Here is a 15429-nt window from a genome sequence, read left to right as displayed (position 1 = left end):
ACTCCACGACTCGCGGAGCTGCCAAATTCCAAAATGCCTATAAAAGGTCACGAATTCTGCGAGTTTAAATAACATAATAATAATAATAATAATACTCCGTAGTATAATATAAATAACTATAATATATATATATATATATATATATATATATATATATATATATATATATATATATATATAGTATAGATTAGTGTTATATTAGATTAGTTTGGGTTATGTAAAAGTTATTTTTACGGGTTTTAAAGTCGGAGCTCTGTCCGTGTACCACTACGCGATAAATAATCAATGTAAGCTATGTTCTCCTTTTTAAATTAATGTCTCGTACTTAAGTTATTATTATGCTTATTTAAGGCGAAGTAATTATGATGTTGGGCTAAAATACTAAAATTGGGTAATTGGGCTTTGTACCATAATTGGGGTTAGGACAAAAGAACGACACTTGTGGAAATTAGACTATGGGCTATTAATGGGCTTTATATTTGTTTAACTAAATGATAGTTTGTTAATTTTAATATAAAGATTTACAATTGGACGTCCCTATAAATAACCATATACACTCGATCGGACACGATGGGCTGGATATTTATATGTACGAATAATCGTTCATTTAACCGGACACGGGAATGGATTAATAGTCACTAGAATTATTAAAACAGGGGTGAAATTATATACAAGGACACTTGGTGTAATTGTTAACAAAGTATTAAAACCTTGGGTTACACGTAGTTGATATCCTGGTGTAATTATTAAACAAAGTATTAAAACCTTATTACAGTTTAAGTCCCCAATTAGTTGGAATATTTGACTTCGGGTATAAGGATAATTTGACGAGGACACTCGCACTTTATATTTATGACTGATGGACTGTTATGGACAAAAACCTGACGGGCATATTAAATAATCCAGGACAAAGGACAATTAACCCATGGGCATAAAACCAAAATCAACACGTCAAACATCATGATTACGGAAGTTTAAATAAGCATAATTGTTTTATTGTATTTTTCATCGTACTTTTATTTACTCGCTATTTTATTTAACGTCATTTATTTATTGTCATTTATTTTTCGCTACTTTAATTATCGTCATTTACTATACGCTTCGCTTAAAATATAAAATCGACAAACCGGTCATTAAACGGTAAACCCCCCTTTTATATATTATTATATTTATATATTTTTGTACAAATATAATTGTTTAAAAATATAGTGTGCAATAAGCCCGCTCCCTGTGGAACGAATCGGACTTACTAAAAACTATACTACTCTACGATTAGGTACACTGCCTATAGTGTTGTAGCAAGGTTTAGGTATATCCCATTTGTAAATAAATAATTAAAACTTGTGTAATTCGTAACATATTTCGTAGTAAAATATAGTACTATTTCGTACCCCCACGCTACGACATCAGTGTGTCTTATCGAGTTTGTTAGGATGCATTAGTGAGTCTGGATTTCGACCGTGTTTACTTGAAAAATGATTGCTTAACAAATTTTGTTGGAAAATATATATTTTTAACATGTGAATATTATGTGATATATTAATCTCTTAACGTGTTTGATATTATGTGATAGATGTCTACCTCTAGAACAAGTCCCATTGACTCACCTAATAATAATGAAGAGTCAAATGTAAATTGGAATGATTCGTGAACTGATTCACAAGTTCCCAAAGAGGAACCGGAAGAAGAGTCGGAACCGGAAGAAGAATCGGAACCGGAAGAAGAAATAGAACCAGTGGGGGAAATAATAAAACGGTTAAGTAGAAGAAAATCCTTAACCAACCGACCAAAGTTAATTATGGTCAATGGTGTTTCCGCCAAGGAAGCAAAGTATTGGGAGGATTACCAATTCTCTGATGAATCGGATCCCGACAAGGATTCCGATGATGTTATAGAAATTACCCCAACACAATTTAATAAGGCAAAAGAGAACAATAAGGGAAAGGACATAAAAATAGAGAAATTTGATTCCAAACCCGATGAACTTTATATGTATCGTCAACACCCGTATTTCTTAAGTTGTGACAATAACCCGGGAACCTCTAAACCACCAGGTTTTTCTAAACCAATGTGGAAAACGACGGCTCATATTAGGGGAACATCATATATCCCTAGAAAATTGGCAAAATGAACCAAAACCAAAGAAGAAGAAATGAGCGAGTCGAAATAAGATAGTTGTATTCGTGTGGTATAATATATGTAATATAGTGTGCTTATGCTTTATGATATATGTAAAAATTGCTTGTATTAATAAGTATTTTTTTTATGAATCTAACTCTTGTCTATTTTACAGTATAAAAACACAAAATGGATAGACAACTCAATATTTTAAGAGACCTACCCGGAGACATGATTGATGAAATCTTGTCTAGAGTCGGTCAGAATTCCTCGGCACAACTATTTAAGGCGAGATCAGTTTGTAAGACATTCGAAGAATGTTCCAAGAATGCCTTGGTTTATAAAAGGCTTTCGTTCTAAAGATGGGGGATATCACATTGGGAAATCCATAAGTTACGATGTGTTTACTTTGACGCATATATTGCAGGGAACCCAAATGCTATTTTACGCAACGGGTTAAGAAATTATTTTGACTCAATATATCCGAATATAGGACTTCGTGATTTAGAAAAAGCAGCTAACATGCAACATAAAGAAGCATGTTATGCTTACGGGTTAGTAATGTTCGCTTCTCACCAAAGTGAGAACAAGAACATCGGGCTACAACTATTAAACAAAACGTTCCTACAAGTGACGGAGTCGGTAATTGGGGTAAGAAATGAGGTTTTTAGGTTATTACGAGACTGTTGGTCATTACGTAACCTTCATCCTTTTGACGACGTTACAAAACGCTGTCTTATCAACGGCCATAACGGTTATGTTCCACAAGACCAAGGATGGGAAGCAGTCCTAGTAAAACCAGAATGCATGACTTGTTTCTGGACGTATGAATTACGTGTCTTTATTGCCTTTGCTGAACGACTTGTATACTATCTAGAATTATCTTCACAACTATCTTGTATCAAAGTTATTGTGTGCTATATTTCATGTTATATGTAAAATAAGCGGTATTGTAAGTTTGTAAAATATTGTGAAAAAGTTTGAACGCGAAATATTATTATAATCAGTTTTTCATATAGAATTGTAGTAGTTAAATTGTATATTAGCTACTAAGTATGAACTTAACGGGTAGGTACTACCCGAATTTTGAAGGTATTTCATATGCCCGAGAGACATATTAAATTAATGTGGCCAATGTGTTATGATCCAAGTCGGGTCATACCCAATAACAAGCTTACCGACACCTTATTCGTATTTGATCTTAACGAATGGATTGTTGATTAAATTACGTGACACTTGGATTTTAGAAAATCGGTTTTCTGAAATATTATCACTTGAGATAAATTATTTGGATAATTTATATATAATTATTTATAGGTTTAAATGATTATATTGTGTTATATTTTATAAAAGGTTATAAAATAAATTATGTAAGTAACAAAACTATTACTTAAGTTTATAAACTTAAGTTTTATTAAGTTTTATAAACTTTCTAGCATGCTAATTTAATATTAGTAAGTGGTAGTTTTGAGGGACACAAAGCAAGACCCATGCTTATTCCCTTGTTACTTTAAAACATCACAAGTCTCAAGTATATGCATGCATGTGATAAGAACCAAGCTTTGACTCATTTTTGTTAAAATAAGTTGAAGTGCAAAAACACTCAAATGAGCTGCTGCTGGCCGATCCTATTTGCTGTTTTTCAGCTGATTCTGGCCAAGTTAAATGAGTAAGGAATGAGTGGTTTGAAGCTTGGTTGCTTCCATGTTCAAGTGGCATATGAACCAAGACTTGTGAGGCTCAATACATGCTCTCAATACATGTCAAATACACTTGTTTCAGCTCACTTTTCAGCTTCATTCTGCTGTCCAAAAACAGCCCATTGAGCTGCTGAAATTCGTGAGTTTGAGGGCAAGAAAAAGGTTTCTTTGTTCATCTTGCAAGTTCAAATTAAGTGTCAAATAAATCCTAACCAAAGTGCAAGGTGTTGGTGCTAAGCTTGGGGTATTACAACTTGAGGTTTCATGCTTTTGGGACTTCATTCATCATCATCATCCTCTTCATATAGCTCTTCCAAAACAGCCCTCAAAATCTTTGAGGAGGTATATAACTCTTCCTTTTCTTGTTAGTTTGTAAGCTTATGTTCACAACTTGATCCATGGGGTTTAGCTTTAAATTGGTTTAAAGATTAACAAGTTTAATTGGTAATTACACGCTTCCATTTTGTTTTAATCTTAAATGGTCTTAAGAGTTTCAAACTTGTTAAATCCCAACAATGGTATCTAGAGCCGAAGTTGTTGAAATATGCTTCGAATTGTTGTCTTTAAACCCACTATATTTGCATTCCAAGTACATGCATGAAAATGGAATACAAAAATTGTCGGGTTTGGGTGGGTTTGATATGATGGCCGAAATTTTGGATGTTCCAAAAGGGGTTTGGAACTTGTCATTTTGGTCATTTTTGGTTGCATGTTAAAGTTCACAATCCTAGCCTTGACCTTGTGTTGATTGCATGCTATATTTGGTTGATTTGTTATATTCATTTGGTATGTAATATTATTCATTCAATTGGCATGTAATAATTATTATTTTGGCTATGTAATTTGTTTTACATTTGGTATGTAAAATAGAATAGGTTGTATTTCATTTTCTAGATAAAAATGTATTAGGATACGTATTTTGTAAAAATGAAGAACAAGATCATGAAGACTTGAAGAACACAAGGAGCATTTGGATGCAAGGTTAAGTGGGAGATTGGAAATCTCTTGCTTTGTGTTGAAACCCCTTAACCGGTGACGTTTGTTTTCGGCTAAACAAACGTCCACCAAAATGGCTAGATTGTGAACATACTTATTTTGCATGTGTGGTTGTTTGTATGATTATTGTTTTGTATGTTTGGTTGATACAATTAATCACAAAATAACAACAAACAAAACGACAATTTAATTGGTTAAATTAGACGTTCTAAGTACATGCAAAACGGCAATTTAAATGGTTAAATTAAAATAGCAACCAAAAACCTTAATAAATGGTTATTAAGAACAAGAAAAGGATAACGTATATAAAATGGTTTATATCTAGTAATTGGCTCAATTACAAAACATGAAATTGGTTTTTCATAAGTACCATACACTAAATGCATGTTGGTGTATGGCATAATAGTTTTCTCAAACTAGAATTAAACGAAAACTCAAAATCCCTTTTACAAACAAGGCAACAAGTTTAACGCCATCCTTTTGTGTGACACTTAAGCATGTTAGGGAACTCATGATGGGATAAAGGTCACCTAACCATTATGAACAAACTAATATGATTAAGGTGAGTTTCGCATGCTTGTGGGATAAAGGTCACCTAACCACTTGTATGTTAAGTTTACAAGTTTACACAAGTAGGACGACTTGATTTGGAGATCATGAACTTATGGTCACCGAAGCATGAGGAACAAATAGGCGTTGATGGGATAAATATGCCATGCAAAAGGATTGCATGATCCCATACATAAGAAGTTGCAAAAGGATTGCAATTGTCATATAATGACTACCTAGCTAAATCAAATAACGGGATAAAGGTCACCTAACCGAAGTTTGGTTTACCGTTGGATTCTAAAATTTAATATATCAATTGGATTAAAAGGGTATTGAATGTTAAATTAAAATCGATACTTAAACGAACTTTGTTAAATTTTGTAGATGGCCGCCAATAACAACAATATTCCTAACGCACCAATCAACTTTAATAACCTATCATTGAGGTCCATCCTCAAAGGGGAAAATAACTCCCAATCCGTTTCATCTAATACACTAAAGATGAAAAGCCTCATTGATCGATTGCACCGTCTCAATAGTCCCGTGTCTAATGAATTAACCACGGACCTTATCCTCAACTCTTTGTCAAAAAGGTTTGACACATGCGTGTTGAATTACAGCATGAATGATTGGGATAAGGGCATTGGCGAATTACATGCCATGCTAAGGACGGATGAATCAAGCATGGGTAAAAAGGCTTCACCCATGCTCACGATCAAAGAAGGTGGATCCAAGGATGAATCCTCTTCTAAGCCAAAGGTGGCTAAGAAGAAAGGACCCACCTATAAGGGCAAAGGAAAGGAGAAGATGGTTGCCCCAACCAACAACACTAAATCGCAAAAGGTTGCAAGGCAAGCAAACCCCAAGGAAGATCCGTGCTTTGGTTGCGGTGTGATAGGTCACTGGAAACGCAACTGCCCGGTCTACCTAAAGGAGTTGAATGCAAAGAGGGATGCAGGGCAAACCTCAAATAATGTATACATGATATACATTGAGCTTAGTATTACTTCTTCTAATACATGGGTATTAGACACAGGATGTGGAACTCATATTTGCAATTCATTGCAAGGGTTCGTAAGAAGTAAACTAGATGCGGGAACAACAAGTCTCTACATGGGAAATGGTGCAAAGGTGCACGTAAAAGCTCAAGGAGACTTTGTTTTAAAGCTACCAAGTGGTTTGGAGCTTATATTGAAAAATGTTTTGTATGCACCTGATTTAACACGAAACATTATTTCTGTTTCCCGTTTAAGACAATGTGGTTTTAATCTTAATTTTATTAATGATGATATCCATGTTTTCTTGAATGATATGTTCTATTTTAAGGCTTCGCCTTTGAATGGTATTTATGAATTGGTTCATGATAACACATCATTCGATAGCTCAATATACCAAGCAAGCACCAAGAAGCTCAAAATGGATTTGAGTGATTCCTACTTATGGCATTGTCGCCTTGGTCACATAAACAAGAATCGAATACATACACTTCAAAAGAATGGACTTTTGAAATCAAATGAACTTGACTCATTTGATGTATGTGAATCTTGTTTGCAAGGCAAAATGACTAAAGCACCTTTCAAAGGGACCTATGAAAGGGCTAAGGACTTATTGGAATTAATACATTCGGATGTATGTGGACCCTTTAAGCCCATAGCTAGGAATGGTGAAAGATACTTCGTTACTTTCATTGATGACTTCAGTCGTTTCGGATATGTCTACTTATTAAGACACAAGGACGAAACTTTTGAAGCATTCAAAGAATATCAAAACGAAGTACAAAATCAACTCAATAAGACAATCAAGGTACTTCGTACCGATAGAGGAGGTGAATACCTAAGTGATGCTTTCCAAGATCATCTTAGGAGTTGTGGGATTATCTCACAACTTACTCCACCCGGAACACCTCAGCTTAATGGAGTGTCCGAAAGGAGAAACCGAACCCTAATGGATATGGTTCGATCTATGATGGCAAGAAGCTCGTTACCTCTATCATTTTGGGGTTATTGTCTATGCTCCGCGGCTCGTATTTTAAACATGGCCCCAACCAAGAAAGTGGAACGAACACCTCATGAGATATGGTTTGGTAAACCTCCATCTCTATCATACTTAAAGGTATGGGGATGTGAAGCTTATCCTAAGCGTTACGTCCCTAATAAGTTGAATGCTCGATCCACGAAGTGTATCTTCATAGGATATCCCAAGGACGATATGGGATACTATTTCTATGATCCATCCGAGCAAAATGTATTTGTTGCTCGGAAGGCGGAATTCCTTGAAACTAAGTTCCTTATGGAAGGAAATAGTGAAAGGAAGATAGATCTTGAAGAGGTTCAAGATCAAGTAGATGATACACAATTGGTTGACACTAGCACTCAACATGAAAATGTTGAGAGTGATCAAATGGATGATCAAAATACACAAGACATTCGTAGATCTGGTAGGATTAGCAATCCTCCTGAGAGATATGGGTTTCTCATGGATGGTTGCTGTACGGTTGATTTGGATGAACCAACAAACTACCAAGATGCTTTATCAAGGATTGATAAAGATAAATGGCAGGAAGCCATGAACGCTGAGATGCAATCCATGTATGACAACCAAGTTTGGGAACTTGTTGCTCAACCTCCTGGCTCTAGGCTAGTTGATTGTAAATGGCTTTTCAAAATGAAAACCGACATACATGGAAACTTGGATACATATAAAGCTAGACTTGTTGCAAAAGGTTTCACTCAAACTCAAGGGGTTGATTATGATGAAACTTTTTCGCCTGTGGCAATGCTGAAGTCTATCAGGATATTATTTGCCATTGCTGCTCATTATGATTACGAGATATGGCAAATGGATGTCAAAACTGCTTTCCTAAATGGATATCTTGAGGAAGATGTCTATATGGTTCAGCCCGAAGGTTTTGTCGATCCGAAATATCCTAAGAAAGTATGCAAGTTAAAGAAGTCAATCTACGGATTGAAACAAGCATCTAGAATGTGGAATCATCGTTTTAATGAGGAAGCCGAGAAATTTGGCTTCATTAAAAATGGTGATGAAGCTTGTGTATATAAGAAAGCTAGTGGGAGCACTGTCATGTTCCTTGTATTATATGTGGATGTCATATTATTATTTGGAAATGATATTCCACAACTGCAAGGAGTTAAAACTTTGCTAAGTAGCTGCTTCTCCATTAAGGATATGGGAGAAGCACAATACATTTTGGGGATTAGGATCTATAGGGATAGATCCAAGAAATTGATAGGTTTGAATCAAAGTGCATACATTGAAAAGGCTTGAAATGGTTCAAGAAGGAAAACTCTAAGAAAGGTTTGGTACCTATTCAAAGAGGAACGCTTCTCAGTTCATCTCAGTGCCCCACCACGAAAGATGAAAATAAAGTAAGAGAATTGTCCCATATGCGTCTGCTATTGGGACAATCATGTATGCGATGATATGCACTAGAACGGATGTGTCATGCGCTCTTAGCATGACAAATATATATACCAGAATAACCCGGGAAACAGTCATTGGACTGTGGTTAAAAGTATATTGAAATACCTTAGAAGGACTAAGGATATGTTTCACATATACGGGTCTGGTGAGGAGGAACTCGCTGTAAAAGGTTACGTGGACGCGAGCTTTCAAACTGAAGGTGCGGTCTCTTGGAAGAGTTAAAAACATGATGTTGTTGCTTTATCCACTACAGAATCTGAGTACATCGCCGCCGCATTGGCAGCTAAGGAAGCTGCATGGATGAAGAAATTCATCGACGACTTAAGAGTGGTCCCTTCCATTCAGGACCCTCTTGAGATCTTTTGTGATAACGAGGGTGTGATTGCTCAAATCAAGGAACCTCGTGCTCACCAAAAGACTTGTCACTTTGAGCGGAGTTTCAACTACATAAGGATGAAGTTGAAAAGTGAAAGATATGTATTCGCAAAGCTTACACAGATCTTAATATAGCGGATCCACTCACGAAGCTCTTACATCAAGCAAAACATGAAGGACGTGTTTGTGCATTAAGGCTTCGATATTCTAGTGATTGGATATGGTCTGTTTTAAGTATTGTAATGGAACGAAGTGGTTCAAACTCAATAATATAATTATTGGTTAATTTATTCTGAGTTATGTTCCTATTTTGCATTTTTTATCCATGAATAAGCGATTATTCTAAATTCCGTAGTCGATCACATTTGTGGGAACAAGTGTTAGATTTAGACTATTATGAACTTGGATTGGTATACATTCATAGGCTGAATATGGGGCAAGGTTGCAACCAAGGTTCATAGATATTTGTGGGATACAAATATTGGAAGACCCGCTTTCAAGATTTACTATATGGAGCCTTTGTGGTTGATCACATGTAATCTTGAGTAAAGGCGAATATCATTGTATCCTCTGACCTGAGATGCATATTGGGTTCTAATATTCACCAAGTATTATGCCTTGATTCTTTCCTTCGCTATTCTGAAACATGGTAGTACATAAGGAAGAGCTCAGGTATAATGCAAAGTGTGTATCTAGGACGTATGTAGTCAAGATGGAATTTGTCCCTCTTATTCGTTGAGAGTCAGATGTCTAAGGCCTGATAAAGTTGAATCTATAAGAGAGTGGTCACTCTGTATCTCTTGGATTTGACATGACATCTAGGATGAAAGGATATAATGATAAGATTCACCTATATATATCAGTTCGAGTAGGGAGCTCGAAGGGGATGATGTTATTGAATGGCACAAAGTCATAACATATTAGGGGTGATGGACGGTGTGTTAGGCTGTATCCATCACTTGCATTAATTTCTTATGTTTCTCGTGCAAGTGGGAGATTGAAGGTATTTCATATGCCCGAGAGACATATTAAATTAATGTGGCCAATGTGTTATGATCCAAGTCGGGTCATACCCAATAACAAGCTTACCGACACCTTATTCGTATTTGATCTTAACGAATGGATCGTTGATTAAATTACGTGACACTTGGATTTTAGAAAATCGGTTTTCTGAAATATTATCACTTGAGATAAATTATTTGGATAATTTATATATAATTATTTATAGGTTTAAATGATTATATTGTGTTATATTTTATAAAAGGTTATAAAATAAATTATGTAAGTAACAAAACTATTACTTAAGTTTATAAACTTAAGTTTTATTAAGTTTTATAAACTTTCTAGCATGCTAATTTAATATTAGTAAGTGGTAGTTTTGAGGGACACAAAGCAAGACCCATGCTTATTCCCTTGTTACTTTAAAACATCACAAGTCTCAAGTATATGCATGCATGTGATAAGAACCAAGCTTTGACTCATTTTTGTTAAAATAAGTTGAAGTGCAAAAACACTCAAATGAGCTGCTGCTGGCCGATCCTATTTGCTGTTTTTCAGCTGATTCTGGCCAAGTTAAATGAGTAAGGAATGAGTGGTTTGAAGCTTGGTTGCTTCCATGTTCAAGTGGCATATGAACCAAGACTTGTGAGGCTCAATACATGCTCTCAATACATGTCAAATACACTTGTTTCAGCTCACTTTTCAGCTTCATTCTGCTATCCAAAAACAGCCCATTGAGCTGCTGAAATTCGTGAGTTTGAGGGCAAGAAAAAGGTTTCTTTGTTCATCTTGCAAGTTCAAATTAAGTGTCAAATAAATCCTAACCAAAGTGCAAGGTGTTGGTGCTAAGCTTGGGGTATTACAACTTGAGGTTTCATGCTTTTGGGACTTCATTCATCATCATCATCCTCTTCATATAGCTCTTCCAAAACAGCCCTCAAAATCTTTGAGGAGGTATATAACTCTTCCTTTTCTTGTTAGTTTGTAAGCTTATGTTCACAACTTGATCCATGGGGTTTAGCTTTAAATTGGTTTAAAGATTAACAAGTTTAATTGGTAATTACACGCTTCCATTTTGTTTTAATCTTAAATGGTCTTAAGAGTTTCAAACTTGTTAAATCCCAACAAATTTAAACTTATAAAACGCTAATATGAAGAAAAAACTTTTATAAATGAGTTCATATTATGCTACGAGATACTATTGACTACTCTTAATATTCTGTATGATTAACTTGTTTCATTTGACTATTTGAAGGAAATGGCACCGACTACTCGACAAACCATGAATATGAGCGAAGAGAAATTTCGTACCTTTCTTGCTGCAAACATAGCCGCAGTACAGGCTGCGCTACATACCAACAATAACTCTGAATCTAGCAATTCAGCTAATGGCGCAAGAAATCGTGTAGGATGCACCTACAAAGAATTCACTGCCTGCAAACCTTTGGAATTTGATGGAACTGAAGGACCGATCGGATTGAAACGGTGGACCGAGAAGGTCGAATCGGTGTTTGCCATAAGTAAGTGTACTGAAGAGGACAAAGTGAAGTACGCTATGCATACCTTCATAGGTACTACGTTAACATGGTGGAATACCTATCTAGAGCAAGTGGGACAAGATGATGCTTACGCACTACCGTGGTCAGCATTCAAGCACTTGATGAACGAGAAGTACCGTCCCAGAACCGAGGTCAATAAGCTCAAGACAGAACTTAGAGGGTTACGAACCCAAGGATTTGATATTACCACGTACGAAAGACGATTCACAGAATTATGCCTATTGTGTCCGAGAGCGTTCGAAGATGAGGAAGAGAAGATCGACGCGTTTGTGAAAGGATTACCGGAAAGAATCCAAGAAGATATAAGTTCACACGAGCCCGCCTCCATACAACAGGTATGTAGAATGGCTCACAAACTAGTGAACCAGATTGAGGAAAGAATTAAAGAACGGGCGGCTGAAGAGGCCAATGTGAAGCAAGTCAAAAGAAAGTGGGAGGAAAACGGCGATAAGAATCACCAATACAACAACAACAGCAATTACAACAATAATCGCAACAACTATCCCAACAATCGCAACATCAATCGCAACTACAACAAATGGCCCAACAACAACAACAACAACAACAACAACAACAATAACAACAACATCAACTACAACAATCATCCCAAAAATAATAACAACCGCAACAACAACAACAACAACAACAATCAGAAGCAGCTATGCCAAAGGTGTGAAAAGTATCACTCGGGGTTCTGCACCAAATCTTGCAACAAGTGTAAAAGAAATGGTCATAGCGCGGTGAAGTGTGAGGTCTACGGACCAGGGGTTAACAGAACGAAAGGAACAAATGGTGTCGGAACGAGTAATGGCGGAGCAAGTAGTGGCGGAGCAAGTTATGCCAATGTAGTTTGTTATAAATGTGGAAAACCGGGCCACATTATTAGAAATTGCCCGAACCAGGAGAACACGAATGGACAAGGCCGCGGAAGAGTTTTCAATATTAATGCGGCAGAGGCACAGGAAGACCCGGAGCTTGTTACGGGTACGTTTCTTATTGACAATAAATCTGCTTACGTTTTATTTGATTCGGGAGCGGATAGAAGCTATATGAGTAGAGATTTTTGTGCTAAATTAAGTTGTCCATTGACGCCATTGGATAGTAAATTTTTACTCGAACTAGCAAACGGTAAATTAATTTCAGCAGATTATATATGCCGGAATCGAGAAATTAAACTGGGTAGCGAAATATTTAAGATTGATTTGATACCAGTAGAGTTAGGGAGTTTTGATGTAATAGTTGGCATGAAATGGCTGAAGAAGGTGAAAGCAGAGATCGTATGTTATAAAAATGCAATTCGCATTGTACGAGAAGAAGGAGAACCCTTAATGGTGTACGGAGAAAAGGGCAACACGAAGCTACATCTTATTAGTAATTTGAAGGCACAAAAACTGATAAGAAAAGGTTGATATGCTGTTCTAGCACACGTCGAGAAAGTACAAATTGAAGAAAAGAGCATCAATGATGTTCCCGTCGCAAAAGAATTTCCCGATGTATTTCCGAAAGAATTACCGGGACTACCTCCACATCGATCTGTTGAATTTCAAATAGATCTTGTACCAGGAGCTGCACCAATAGCTCGTGCTCCTTATAGAGTCGCACCCAGCGAGATGAAAGAACTGCAAAGCCAGCTGCAAGAACTATTAGAACGTGGTTTCATTCGACCAAGCACATCACCATGGGGAGCTCCTGTTTTGTTTATCAAGAAGAAGGATGGTACATTTAGGTTGTGTATTGACTACAGAGAGTTGAACAAACTTACCATCAAAAACCGTTATCCACTGCCGAGAATTGACGACTTATTTGATCAACTACAAGGCTCGTCGGTTTAATCGAAGATCGATTTACATTCTGAATATCATCAAATGCGAGTAAAGGAGGATGATATTCCAAAAACTACTTTTAGGGCGCGTTATGGTCATTACGAGTTTATGGTTATGCCGTTTGGATTGACTAACGCACCAGCTGTGTCCATGGACCTTATGAACCGAGTATGTGGGCCATATCTTGACAAGTTTGTCATTGTTTTCATCGATGACATACTTATTTACTCAAAGAATGATCAAGAGCATGAAGAACATTTGAGAAAAGTGCTAGAAGTATTGAGGAAAGAAAAACTGTACGCTAAGTTTTCAAAGTGTGCATTTTGGTTGGAAGAAGTTCAATTCCTCGGTTACATAGTGAACAAAGAAGCTATCCAGGTGGACCCAGTAAAGATCGAAACCGTTGAAAAGTGGGAAACCCCAAAAACTCCGAAGCATATACATCAATTTTTAGGATTGGCTGGTTACTACAGAAGATTCATCCAAGATTTCTCCACAATAGCAAAACCCTTGACTGCATTAATGCATAAAGGGAAGAAATTTGAATGGAAGGATGAACAAGAGAAGGTGTTTCAATTATTGAAGAAAAAGCTAACTACGGCACCTATATTGTCATTGCCTTAAGGGAATGATGATTTTGTGATTTATTGTGACGCATCAAGGCAAGGTCTCGGTTGTGTATTAATGCAATGAACGAAGGTGATTGCTTATGCGTCTAGACAATTGAAGATTCACGAGAAAAATTATACGACGCATGATTTGGAATTAGGCGCGGTTGTTTTTGCATTAAAGACTTGGAGGCACTACTTATATGGGGTCAAAAGTATTATATATACCAACCACAAAAGACTTAATATATATTTAATCAGAAACAACTGAATATGAGGCAGCGTAGGTGGATTGAATTGTTGAATGATTACGACTTTGAGATTCGTTACCACCCGGGGAAGGCAAATGTGGTAGTCGACGCCTTGAGTAGAAAGGACAGAGAACCCATTCGAGTAAAATCTATGAATATAATGATTCACACTAACCTTACTACTCAAATAAAGGAGGCGCAACAAGGAGTTTTAAAAGAGAGAAATTTAAAGGATGAAATACCCAAAGGATCGGAGAAGCATCTTAATATTCGGGAAGACGGAACCCGGTATAGGGCTGAAAGAATTTGGGTACCAAAATTTGGAGATATAAGAGAAATGGTACTTAGAGAAGCTCATAAAACAAGATACTCAATACATCCTGGAACGGGGAAGATGTACAAGGATCTTAAGAAACATTTTTGGTGGCCAGGTATGAAAGTCGATATTGCTAAATATGTAGGAGAATGTTTGACGTGTTCTAAGGTCAAAGCTGAACATCAGAAACCATCAGGTCTACTACAACAACCTGAAATCCCGGAATGGAAATGGGAAAACATTACCATGGATTTCATTACTAAATTGCCAAGGACTGTAAGTGGTTATGATACTATTCGGGTAATAGTTGATCGTCTCACCAAGTCAGCACACTTCCTGATAATAAGAGAAGATGACAAGATGGAGAAGTTAGCACGACTGTATTTGAAGGAAGTCGTCTCCAGACATGGAATACCAATCTCTATTATCTCTGATAGGGATGGCATATTTATTTCAAGATTCTGGCAGACATTACAGCAAGCATTAGGAACTCGTCTAGACATGAGTACTGCCTATCATCCACAAACTGATGGGTAGAGCGAAAGGACGATACAAACACTTGAAGACATGCTACAAGCATGTGTTATTGATTTCGGAAACAGTTGGGATCGACATCTACCGTTAGCAGAATTTTCCTACAACAACAGCTATCATTCAAGCATTGAGATGGCGCCGTTTGAAGCACTTTATGGTA

Source organism: Rutidosis leptorrhynchoides, chromosome 2 (assembly GCF_046630445.1).
Source record: "Rutidosis leptorrhynchoides isolate AG116_Rl617_1_P2 chromosome 2, CSIRO_AGI_Rlap_v1, whole genome shotgun sequence".
Lineage (NCBI taxonomy): Eukaryota > Viridiplantae > Streptophyta > Magnoliopsida > Asterales > Asteraceae > Rutidosis > Rutidosis leptorrhynchoides.
The sequence above is the reverse complement of the archived record's forward strand: the minus strand, read 5'-3'. Positions refer to the sequence as shown.